Raw genomic sequence first — 11,248 nt, forward strand, 5'->3', positions numbered from 1 at the left:
ACCATTGAATATTTTTTGAAAATTTAAGAAAAATGCATAAAAATTTTACACTATGATTAAGATGTTCTTAATTGTGAAAATAATACAAATTGCTTAACTATTTAACAAATGAAATACAGTTTATAAATGGTAGTGACATTAAATGGATACAAAGCATTAAGTTTTCATTCACACCTTTTTATAGATATTCTAGTCCGAATTTCCTCTATCAGTTTTCAAATTTCTACTCATTTTTGATTCAATATATCAAAAAACTGAATGATGATAATGCTAAAACATTTACAGTAATAAACTACGTATATTGACCTCTCTCTGCTGGCATAAAATTTATATGAGGTCAATGATCAAAATTTTGAGATTTGGTGTCTTTTTTCATTTTTAGGCATTTTTCAATACTTCTTTTGTGTGTGCTATACGGTTATCTAAACGAAAAAGCAAGATAAAACCAACAGGAAATGTGCAAAATTATGCTGACTAACAAATAAAATCTTAACTTTTAATATAGTAGTACTACCAAAAAAATTTAAGTGGAAAACGAAATCTGAAAAATTTAGCCCGAATTTTCTCAGTTTTGCTAAAGGTCAAACTGTGTCAGAGCCTAATTCCATAATTAAGTAAAAATATCGATTGTTATGTCAATAATAATTCATTTCATAAATACTTTTTGTATTTAAAACAAATTTTACTCATGAAATTGAACTTTTTAACAATCCGGATTTGAGAATTCAAACCATGAGTAAACAACGTCCTTAAGACGGGCCGAAACTGTTTGCAAGTGAAGAAGGGGCGTACATTACGCGGGCTACAAAATAACCTCATATACACTAACATGTAATATAAGAAACGAAAGCGAATGTGTAATGTAACGTATAACAGGTTTGTTTTTTCTTCGCCATATTTTTCTACTGCTATAACAGCATTAACAATTTCAAAATTCAAAAACATATTTTGTATTAAATTTACCCTGACTCACTTTCAATAATTCGAAAATCGCCGCGATTAAACCGATAATTGGTTACATAAGGGAAAAACTTATATAAGTAATGAAACATAATGAATTTTAATTATTGGGTTATCATTTCATAGTTTTTCATTTTCGTTTTTTAACCCAAACAGACATGGGGCTTTTCCTATTAGATTTGATTCTTTCTTTTTTTTTTTGGTCTAGCTTCTGCAACTGTGGGGGACAGCTTTGAGGAAGACTTCACAACACTAATGACTCATTTACCACGAACGGATATCAAATGGTCTACTAATAAGGTTAATATGGATTAATGTACATATTAATTTTAATTAGTTTTAAAAGTCAATTTGTTTAACTGGGTTTTTTTTCTTACTCATTGTTATAATTTATCACCCGAAAAAGAGAAATAAAAACTAATAACAAAAGAAAAACAAAAAAAACCAAAAAAAAAAAAAAACAAACAAACAAACAAAAAAAAAACAATCAAAGGACAAAAAACAACAGAACAAAAATGAAAACAATAATAATAATAAAAAAATAATATGCTTTAAAACCCTCATGTGTGTATTTTTCAAAACAATATTAAATAGGGAAAAAATCATCCTTACAATAGGTTTTTCAATTTTTATAAACTATTCTGTTTCAAGTTAGTTCCATTGTATATTTTGATGCTAAAATGTTTTATACTCAATGTTTCATTGATTTAATCGTGTATATATAATACTTTATTTGCAGGATGTAAAAATGAACGGTATTCAAACAACTGCTTCGGATGGTTACCTCATGGCGACTATAAGGGATTATTTTTTTACTAATAACTTCAATTTTGGACAAAAAGCGAGCATTGTAACATCTGTTATATTCGAAAGTAAAGTTGCATTTATAACTTTATTATTTATTACCTAGTTGATTTAAGACATGCATCTATTTAAAATACTACAGTAACTACGAAAAAGAAAAAAAAAACAAAAAAAAAGTGAAAGAATAAAAGAAACCTTATATTAAACTAAAAGTTGAATATGAAACAAAATGAACGTTTTATTCTCTTTTTTAGCTATTCCTCCAATCTGCACTTGTCATGATATAATTTTAGGAGCTGATCGGTGCCTTCGTTTTGATTACGGTATATCAGACTTTGATCTGACAGGTCGTCGTTCGATTACAGTGCTAATTGTTAAAATATACGAGGACCCGAAAAACCCACACCGATACGAAACTAACGTGTACAGTCAACATACTGGAAACAAATGGACAACTGTACAAATAGATCTCCCTGCTGTGAAAGATTTGCAGGTAGAATGACATGTTTTACACAATATGCCTTTGTCCTGCTTATCGTTTTAATTTTAAGGTCTTAAAGGTGGGTAACTGGCTGATGCATTCGATTAAGTCAATCGTCAGCTATGCATTCATTTCACAAAACTCGCTATGTGCTCATTAAATTTGCAATAAGGTCTTCCGTTTCCAACGACAATCCTTATTGTTTTCGTTCGGTTTCTTTTTCGAAATAATTTTTTTTCAACCAACTTTGTGTACGCGATTTCTCTGAAATTAGTAGACCGATTTACATGAAACTGTCAGATCTGATAGATAATGATCTGAACCTTTTAGGAATCTGTTTTAACGATGACATCACTTCCTGATATTCACAATTTAACGATTTTCATAGGGTCGGCTTGTCCAGGGGTTAACTCCTAAACGATTTAAGATATTGAATTCAAAATTTTAGGGAATTTTAGGGATTGTAGACGACAGGTTGTAGATCTGACATGTGATAGTTATATTGTCTTGTGACCAATAGTGTTGAAGCTTGCCATTCTCTCAACAGAGGTCGTGCTACACAAGCTTCGCTTACACCTCTGTCAACGCCGGAAAAATAGTATGTCACCTGATCAAAACAAGCATGGCGAGCACATGGCATTGTTGATTCGCTTCTTCTGTACAATCAGCTTGAAGGGAAATCATCGACGGGCGATGACTTTGAGGACACGTATAAAAACATCACAGGAGATGACATTGCTGCTGATTTATGTAAAATCACCGATGAATCGGTAGCGTACAGAAACCGATTTTTCAAACATCTGTCAAACTAGATCATGTGATCATATTTTAATGTTTACCTCCGCAAAATAGTTCTCCCAGTAACATTAAAATATAGATAGATAACGGTGTTTAAGATTTATATTTAATTATTTATAATCATATTCATAGACAAAAAGAACTACTTCATAGATTTTAATTACATTTTGCCCATCGTTTAAGTTTGTACAAGAATCTTTTACATCGGGCGTTGACAGAGGTGTAAGCGAAGTTTGTGTGGCACGACCTCTGGTGAGAGAATAGAAGCTTGCCGGAGCTCGAAAATTACGGTTAAAAAAGTGTAGTGAATTTTAATGGTTTTATTTCAATATCTCTTTTCTCAATAGTTTTTACTATAGGATGTAGAACAAAAAAGACTTTATAAAGTCAGGAGCTTTCTTTTGACATCAAGAAAAGGGGCTAACCTTTCGAATAAGGGACCAGAAAGGCTCTTAACTTCTTCATTGATAACGTTTTACTGTGAAATATTTTTAATACGTTAGAGAAGCAATTATATTCATTAAAACGTTATTTATCTCCACATGACAATTATATATTCCTTCGTTACGTAATTGGAAATTTTTAGGGGCCAGAAGTCTGAAACTTTGATCCTCAATATCTAAAATGGAAGATATTTCTGAAAAGCAATATTAAACAGAAAATGCTTTAACAAATGTGCTTAAAATCTACAGACATATGTTGTTTGTTATCTGGACCCAAAAAGTAGTCGTAATATCGGTTCTCAAAACGATCATTCCCAGATATCCGAAGAACGTCAATCAAATTCTAAACACTCATTGCTGATATACAAAAATACCTTTTAACTGAAATGAAGAAAAAGTAGTTGATCCCACGAATAGGTGAAACAAGAAGGGTTTATAGTTGTTCATCTATACTGTGGAATCATTAGATTTCGTGGTGGCTCAATTTTCGTGGAATTCGTGGGTACCTCTCATCCACGAATTAACATCCTCCATGAATTAATAAATGAGGGTAATAAAGTCATATTTCTTTTGTATGTTTTAAAGAATACACGAAATTCCGTCCCCACGAACCTATGAAATGTAAGCAATCCACGAAAATTGGCCCCCACGAAATTTAATGATTCCACAGTAACTCTTAGATCCCGTCTCCATTTCCATATATATTTCGTTGACGAAGATCAAGGGCAATGTCTTGCCCTCTTCTTAAAATTGAACGGAAGATCTTCTCGTTGCTCGCAACGATATCGTGTCCAGTTTTTATTATTAAGGCGCTCGTTTCCAACGGTATACCTTATAGAGATAGTAGTGCTTCTTCTTATTTTTTCCTTTTTTTTGGTCCACAAGATTTCTAAGAGGTGGCTGGATAGATTTTTTTGGAAAATTTCAAGAGTGATAGAAATTGATAATATCCCGAGAGTTTTTTTTCAACATTCTTTTTCAGTCGTCTGTTTCCTGTCCCGCGTCAAAAAACCTTGTTTCCTCGAGATCTCAGAATTGACAACACTAAAGCATCTAAACTTTGTGGGATGATAGACATATATTTGTAGATGTGTTTAAACTGTTTTGTTTTGTTCGTCGTAACTTCCGGTCGTTACCGGAAGCACTTCAAAAATAATTATTTTTACGCATTAAATTCCTTTTCCATAGAATAATATATTAGTGTAAATCCATACATAGGTTATCTATGCAATGCTATATCAACCAAATAATTCTATTTCTGGTGAGATAACTTAATTATATCAGGTAGCTTTTTAAAAACACATTCTGTACCCACCAAGATCTCAGAAGCTCTAAAAAAATCATGGATGATAGACATTTGATTGAAGATGTGTTAAACTGGTTTCATGTTGTCTTCCGTAACTTCTGGTCCACACAGGAAAAGTTCAAACAAATGACGCTGTTTATCGGTTAAACTTTTTTCCTTTGATATTTGTTGTTACATGTATCTTGGTGAACAATAATGTAAAAAAGGCAAGTATACAAGAAATATTTCATACAATTTACAATGAGCACTTCCGTTTGTCCGTTTCCAGTCCCGAGACAAAACACTTTATTTCAACGAAATCTCAAAAACGGTAATGACATAAACAACCGGACTATGATAGACTTATGTATGGACATGTTTTAACACTATTTTGTTTAATCAGGCGTAACTTCCGGTCGTCACAGAAGGTATACCCAATTTTGATTTTTTTAAAATAACTTGGTCATTTAGCATGGAAGTAAAATTTAAGCTATAGAAATACAAAGGCCATCTACACATAAAAAAACAAAAAAATGTTCTACTTCCGGTGAGACATCTCATATAAGTCAGGTAGTCTTCTTTAAAAAAAAACAAGTACCCACAAAATCTCAGAAACTGTGAGAGATCAAGACACAAAACTTATATGGATAATGGACATTTGATTAAACATGTGTTTAACGGGTTTCATTTTGTCGTACATCACTTCCGGTTCTCACTCGAAGCGTTCAAGCAATCGAAGTTTTTTTCCCTTTATATTTTTTTAACATTTTCTCAAAGTGATGAACAATCATGTACTTTAGCTAAATGTACTAAAATATTTACTCTTTATATCTTAAATCACTTGTAATTCTAGATAACTGAAATATTGGACAAAGAAACATTTTCTATTATTTGTTTTTTACCTGCAGGTTGCGTTTGATGGTTCCTATGGACCACAAAATTTAATCCTGGATAACATTCGCATAACTCCGCTTTTGTGTAGTAAGTTTTCTTCATATACGGTAGTTTTGATGTCCTTGTAAATGATTTCAATGAAATTTGTGTTTTAAAATACAATGATAGCCATGCTTTAATATGACTCTTTTTGGTAAAATGTAAGTCATTTTGAGTTTATTATCTAACCTTCCACTGAATTTGGAACGTTTCAATATCAAAGAATATTAATATATATTTGAGTTTAACTCCTTAAATTGTAACAAAAAGTTTGTTCCTTAGGGTACAATTTAGTTTAATAGGTTTAGTCAGATATCATATGAGAAAGATTACTCTTGTTTGAGTATATGAAATAAATGTTTAGATCTCACATAAGTTATGGTTATGCTACTTTTGATTTTAAAAAAGATATATATCAAACACTGTTTAGATTTTAAAATTCGATCTTTTTTTAATAGATGCAAGTAATCCTTGTGACGACGTTTTTTGTCAACATGGCGGCGAATGTGAGGTGTCTGTGGATGAAACAAAAAGTGTTTCTTTTCGCTGCAATTGCCAGTTTGGATTCTTCGGAAAGTTATGTGAACACTGTTAGTCAAAAATGCTTCTCAAGCTAAACTATTTTTTCTTTTGTAAATACAGCATAACTATGGCATAATTTCTTATTATGATTCATCAAAAAAAAATATATAATGTCTCAATGTTTGGTTCAATACGTCAGCATATTTTCAATTTATAAAATTGCAATAAAGAAGGTAAAGAACTGAAGATAAGTACCTGTGTAAAAAAGTAAAGTTGCGGTCGTTTAAAAGGAAAAGACGTTGCATAATTATAATAATGAAAAAAATACAAAGACAGATTAATTGGTAAATTTTATAACCCTGTTAATTTCTGTGATGCATAAACAAAATCGATCATAAACTGAAGGCCAACACTGGAAAAAAAATCTTCACAATAATTTAATGTGCAATTATATGAATTTTTATTGGTAAAAAAATGTTAGAGACTCGGACTTATCTCGGCCGTTGGTACCTTAAACCGTCGGTAGTCTAACTATTTCAAGATGATGATATTCAACAATAACTTGCATGACACGATCATGGGGATGTAAACTCGTGGCTAAGGGTAACCTACGAAAAAAACGATTATTGGTCCTCCGTGAACTCTGATTTCGCAGAACAGTTGACACGTCTATAACAAATTGTCAATAGATACAAAAGATTAAGTGTGATTCGATTTATTCATTGAGTGTATAACATGTAAGAAAGTCACGGGTAATGAAAATTACTTCGCTGATAGCGTCTATTTGCTTTAAGCGTGTTAGCCATAAGCGTGATTTACTGTGCTTTTTCTTCTGGCAGATATATGTAACAGAAACAGTTGTGGTAATGGCATATGTTTCCCGTTATCCTCTTCAACTTATTCCTGTAAGTGTGATGACGGATGGAGCGGAGACAACTGTGAAAAATGTAGGTTTTGTTTAACTTTTTAAATATTAAAATAGACCTATGCTTACATTTTTTGTGTAAAAAAACATCTTTATGGTAAGAGGAATCAAAAATTGGAAATTCATGACTCTACCATCCCGGGGGGGGGGGGGGGGGGGGGGGCAGACAAATGTGATATATGTAGTTCAAATATCTCAACTGTTAGTTTTAACTGTTTAGAATTTTATACTGTTCAAATGTAAAAGGACAGAAAAAATATATAGTTATGCATATGTGTATTGTGATGATATACAAACTATTCGAAAATAGTTAAATATACATTAGACAGGAAAGTATTCGCTCGTTTTTGTTGTTTGTTTGTTTGTGTTTGTTCCGCTCTTTTTGTTCTCGCTGTCTGTCTGGCGAAATGAAGGATCGCTGATTTATACCATACTTGAGTAAATTAAAGATTAGTATATGTTTCAAAACATATTTATGCTACTTCTAGACCTGACAAATCGTTTGCAAAAACGGAGCCGAAAATATCATCGGCCGAAAAAACTCAGCATTCAGTATAATTAACTCTTAATTTAAACAATGCATTATACATTTATTTGCTTTATAAAGCATAATGTCTAATGATTCATAGAAGGACAGATAAGAACAATTGACACACAAATTATTGAAAGGATGAACTAACTATCTTTGATTTTAATAGATGTATGTGCTAATGTCGAGTGCAACCAAGGCCGGTGTGAGGCTCTTTCAGAAACAGAAACACGGTGTATTTGTGATAAAGGCTGGGAGGGAGAATTCTGTGATATAACGAGTGAGTACTAACCACAGCCACATTCCTATTACCATTTTTGTCCAAATCATTTAGGAGTTATATTTCTAAATGTTGTGTTAACGTGTCGATTTGCAATATCTTTACTATTCAAACAGACAAAATGAATATAGGTAATGGCACACGTGCATATCTCTTACATTTAAAGTCGTTATTTCTTATTTCCATTTTTAAGACCCCTGTGATTATATGCCCTGTAAGCACGGAGTGTGTGAAGTAATGTCGCTAACAGAGGCCCAGTGTGTTTGCAACAGCATACATTGGATTGGAAAGTATTGCGATATACGTAAGTTATCATGTTGATATATGAGTAAACATTAAAGCAAGAACGTGTGTATGAAAATTAATTAACGTTTATCATATAACTTAAGTATGTGTCTGATATCTTGTTTATATCGTTATTTTAGGGATGTTTACTCCACGACTTTAGAGTCTGTACATGTAACAACCACGACAAAACTATGGAATAGAAAAGGTTTATTGAATGAAGATTTTTATAACTTGTAAACAGAACAAAACAGTTAAGAATAATTTTATGTGAGAATCAAACTGTTATAATTGTAAATAGCTGTGGTAACATTTTCTTTTTATTGATTTTTTTTTTGCATCCACCCGTGTTTTACATTTTAAGTGTAAATTTCTATTGATTTAATGTTAATTACCAAAAGTATTCTTGATGATAGAATTAACTTTACTGAGAAGGAATTGATGTTTTTAATTGGTACTTTATTTCAAAATGTGACTTGTTTATTGATTAACAAAAAGAACAACAGTAACATAGTCAATACTATAAAATGTATACTGCATACGAATATTTATAAATCCTTTTTTCTGAATAAAAATATATTTGTTGAAAGATGATACTTATAATATTTTTTATACTTTTAGTCTATTTAAAGAAAAATGAAGCTCTGGTACATATTATTTTCTCTTCAGCGCTAACGGTGATATACATGTAATTATGCAACCCCCCCCCCCCCCCCCCCCAAAAAAAAAGACTAAAAAAAATGCATCCAATTTAAAACACATTTAAGTATCGAGTACATATATATCTAACAATGACAATTGAGAAAAGATCAAGATATAAAATTCATTTTTGCCCAAAAATAAAAATTAAATAAAACATAACATCGAGTAATTTCTTCTTTTTTTTAAAGTCAAAAACAAATGGTTCAATCTTTAATTTCGAATTGCCCTGGTGTTTAGAGTTGTTAAGTTGCGAAATGTAAATGTGTGATTTACTTCTTTGCAACCACGTTTATTCTTACTTGAGAATTGAGAAAAGACCAAGATATGAAATTCATTTTGGGCCAAAAAATTAAAAATTAAATAAAACATAACATCGATTCATTTCTTTTTAAAAAGGTCGGAAACGAATGGTTCAATCTATAATTTGGAATTGCCCCGGTGTTTAAAGTTGTGAAGTTATGCCATGTAAATTTATGCTGGTGTGACTTACTTTGCAGCCACATTAATCCTTACTTGGGATCTTTAGTTTAAAGTATATGAAAGGTCTAGAAGTATGGAATCATGGTTAATAAAACATGCCATTTAATATATTTTAGTATGACGAGATATTGGCGCTTCTGATTGGTCGAAGATTTCTTTGATACCTACAATGATAGAATTTTTGCCGAATCTACTTTTCTCTACAATTCTGATATAATCCTATTATAATGCACGGTAGTTTAAAAAAAACACTGTCAACAAGATGTAAATTTGTGTCTTTTTAATTGTAAACAAACAAAAATAAAATTTTATAAATATAAAAAAGATAAAAGCTATACTTTGAAAAACAAGCAATACACACTAATTTACTTAAGAGACAATTAAGGGTCTTCTCACGATTTCGTCTGCTTCAGATCAGCGATCAACACTTCCGGTGAAGCTGGCTGTTACAATTCCGGGCATAATTGTAATGAGCATATAGGCTATTATACTTCTACTGTAACTCCGCTGTTCAACTTTGGTAACGATGAGTTTTTAATGAGCACAAATACTTGATCGGCCATCACAACAAGCTTCTTAAAGCATACCTATGAATAGTGCATCATCATTCTCAGCGAATTCCAAGCGGCAGATATACCATTTAAGTACCTCAATTGCTATCTAGTTACCACAGCATGTACAAAGGTCGCACAAGCATCGATTTACTGGGTACTGTGTCGACATACAGGGTTTTTTCGCCCCATGTTATTTTCGCCCCTTTCCACTTGCAAACGGTTTTGCCCCGTCTTAAATCCGCCCAGATATAGGTTTGTTTAGAGAGAGATAACTTAAGAACTTGAAATTCGCCCTGTCCTAAATTCGCCCACTGACAACGAGGGCGAAAGGGGCAAATTAAATCGGGGGCGAATATTTCCCCGTATACTGTATTTTTTTTTTCGATCGCATCCCGTTGCAATATACAATATTTTTTATCTGTTGCGCGCATTGATGAAGTTGTCCAGTCAATTTTTCCTTTGATACATCGATCAATTAAAAAATTGTAAAATTCATTTCTCAAATCAAGAATTTTGTCTCTAGCCATTGTTATATCAACTTAAAAAAATTCAATGCCCTTTTTTATTCTGTGGTATGTGTGGGTAATCATATGTACTGTTGTGCATCAGAAATGATACTCTGCATGCTCAGTTAAATTAGAAATGTGAGGATAGAGTAGTGAACAACGTCATTTATTACATTCGCAGAAAAAATTATTCAAACGTCTGTATGTATCCCGTGTTTCCAACATTAACGCTATTTTTAGATTAAAAACAACTTTTATTAAAGTACCATTGTTTGTTTTATAAGAACGTAACATTAATGAATTCAAAATCTACTTCCATTTCCGAAATTTGACTGACATTGTTTGACATCCACTATATAATCACTGTGACCTACTGTAAATTCGCGGTACACCTACTGTACAGAGCTACTGTATCCCACTGTACTCATCCAACTAGCACATTACCCCCAATTTATGCCACTTTACGGGGTCCTGACCAGCACTGTACCCCATTATACAGAACGACTGTACTCCACTGGACAGCACTGTACCTACCCACTGACCAGCATTGTACCGCAATTTATGAGACTGTAGGGCACTGACCAGCACTGTACCCCACTCTACACCAGTATAAAGGGTACTGACCAACACTCTGGTACTGTTACCCACTGTACTTATGTATTTTATCCGATATAATGTTTAATCAATTATTTGAATATTTATTTCTTTCAAAATTCATATTTGAGACGAAAAATATGAATTTTTTTCAAAAAACAATTACA

Source organism: Magallana gigas, chromosome 1 (assembly GCF_963853765.1).
Source record: "Magallana gigas chromosome 1, xbMagGiga1.1, whole genome shotgun sequence".
Taxonomy (NCBI): Eukaryota; Metazoa; Mollusca; class Bivalvia; order Ostreida; family Ostreidae; genus Magallana; species Magallana gigas.